General features: G+C 33.3%; 1 protein-coding gene across 1 annotated transcript in view; it reads left to right on the top strand.

Moving 5' to 3' along the window:
* The window catches only part of LOC101860658 (homeobox protein MSH-D-like), a 36788-nt gene that overhangs the window by 1477 nt on the left and 32748 nt on the right, over positions 1-2563 (top strand). The window lies entirely within an intron of this gene.

Here is a 2563-nt window from a genome sequence, read left to right as displayed (position 1 = left end):
AGGGGGTGTCTTTTTTTTTAAGAACGATTAATACTTTAATTATAACACCAAAGACACAAGAAGAGTGGTTACTCGGAAAATCATTTTCAAACCATTAAATAACATTGCCCGAATTTTTGTATTGTATTTCGTTTAAATTATCTTGTTGGCATTTCAAATAAAATAAGCACATATTTTATAGAACCTTTCTAATGTGTGCTGTCTCCTATTATAACTATAACAGGTCATCCTGAAATTTATGGCTCAATGAAAAAAAAGGAAATTTTGCTTGTTACGAACGGTAACACATTCTGAAAAAACAACAACCGACGTGGCTTATTTTATTTTGTTAAACAAAACATAAACAGGTGATATAAACAGATTGGGTGTCTTATTGGTCAGAGCATAGGTCTTTATCATGGCTAGGCGGCAAAGAGAATGTATTTCCGATACTCTCACCGGCATCTGGTCGGGTTTATCTGAAAACATGAAAACATAGTGAGAGGAGGCCAAGGAATCTACAGAGCTAGGCACATTAAATATTTTTCTTCATAATATTATGAACGATAGCCCAACCGAACAAAACCGATTATAATAAACTATTGATAGGGGGACCAGCTAGTTATGTTAATGTGCTGCTCTGACTTTTTTTCCTTCTGTCTTCCAATTCATTTATTTTCTTTATGAATGTAAATCCTGGATCTGTGGTTTTTCACAAAGAATTTGACAATACTTCTTTTAATGAACACTGAAGTGACCGTTGTGCGCATAACATAATATAGCAGCCAGATATCATAACATATTTTTCCAATGTTTTGTATGCAGTCGAATTACTCTTAAATACATATTCATTTGTACGTGTATCAAACATCAGATAAGATAAAAATTACCGGATTGGTGTCAATGACGTACTCTTGGCAAACCTTCAGCAAGGCCCAATACTCATTAAGAAATAAATAAAGTGGGTAGCAGTATTTCTGAATCTCTTATTTCTCTTAAGAGTTGGGCTTTTCTAACACCTACTAAAGTGAAAAAAGGCGATTCACGAGTAGTAGATCCCACCACAAGTCAGAAAATTCAGCTTGAACTTTTGTCTCAAACGAGAACTCGAATTGAACTTTGAACGGGTTTTTACTCCGAGATAGATAAAAGTCATCGAGTCTCTCTCTCTCTCTCTCTCTCTCTCTCTCTCTCTCTCTCTCTCTCTCTCTCCCTCTCCCTCTCCCCCCTCTCTCTCTCTCTCTCTCTCTCTCTCTCTCTCTCTCTCTCTCTTTCTCTCTCTCTCTCTCTGTCTCTGTCCCCTTCCTTCCCTCTGTCTTTCTCTCTCCGTTCCTTTCATTCTCTCTTTTGTTCTTTATCTGTCTTTTTCGCACTCCTTTGTTCTGCCCTTTCGCTCTCGTTTTTTTCTTTCTTTCGTTCTCTCCCCCTCTTTCATTCCTTATCTGAGATTCTTTCTTTCCCTCTCCTCTCAAGACGTTGTTTCAAATAATTTGTCAGTTCTTATATCACCAAAACAAAACTGAAATCAAGTACAAATAAGCGAACAAATGGATCTGCTGATTAGTAAGGAAAAGAACTATTAATCAAGGTTAAAGTGAACGACTAAATAAATAGATCAGTGAATAAATAGATTAATTAATTAATTAATTTTAATTAATTAATTAATTATAATTAATTAATTAATTGATATTAATTAATTAACATATTTTACTACTTCTGATCTAAGACCTTCCAAGTGATAAGCGATTCTCTTCTATTTATTCTAATTATCATTTCCTCTTTATCAGTACGTCTGTATATTTCAGTTTTAAAAAAGAAATCAATAGTGTCCAATGATCAACTCAAAATATTACGTCTCTCATACACACTTTTATGGTGACACTTAATTGCAGAAGTACTGAGTATCTAAAAAATGGATCCTTTTATAAGGCAATAATTCTGGGCATCAATTTCAACAAAACTTAGAAGAAGCGATATGATAATATATTCAAGGTGATGCCATATTATTGTCAATATTAAGAACATCGACCAACATAGTTTTAACATTTTCAACCAAGCTTGTATTAAATGCAAAACTTAACAACTTCATAAAAATTAAAAAATTAGCCTTAATGCGTATTAAAATGTGTGCGCTAAAGAACAAATTTATTTGGAATTGGCATTCACAAATTTTGATAAACCCAGAGAAAGTGGTGGTTATTTATATTATATGCCCCAGGTGTTGACCATTTCATTTTTTTCTTTTAATTCCATTTATTCCGTTTTATTCTTCTCTCCATTTTATTCTTCTCTCCAGACAAGCTTGGCTGCGTCGCCAGAAATTGAACATACCCTTGTACAACACTGAGTTTTAAAAGTTCAATTGCTAGTGGATTATTTCTGTAGACTCTGTCTTGAAAAAAAAAAACAATCAAACTATCCCTATCCATGGCAATGTCCGTTTAAAATAAATGAGTGAACAAATATAATATACATGTATTATGGGTGATTCTTAAAAGAAAGCTTAGCGTTTTGTTCGATTTTGGTTGAAGTTTTGTTGGGATTTTTTAAAAACTAGATATATATGTTTCTTAAACACGAGAGG

The sequence above is a fragment of the Aplysia californica genome, unplaced genomic scaffold (assembly GCF_000002075.1).
Source record: "Aplysia californica isolate F4 #8 unplaced genomic scaffold, AplCal3.0 scaffold00225, whole genome shotgun sequence".
NCBI classification, from domain to species: Eukaryota; Metazoa; Mollusca; class Gastropoda; order Aplysiida; family Aplysiidae; genus Aplysia; species Aplysia californica.
This window is presented reverse-complemented; position numbering and strand designations above follow the sequence as displayed.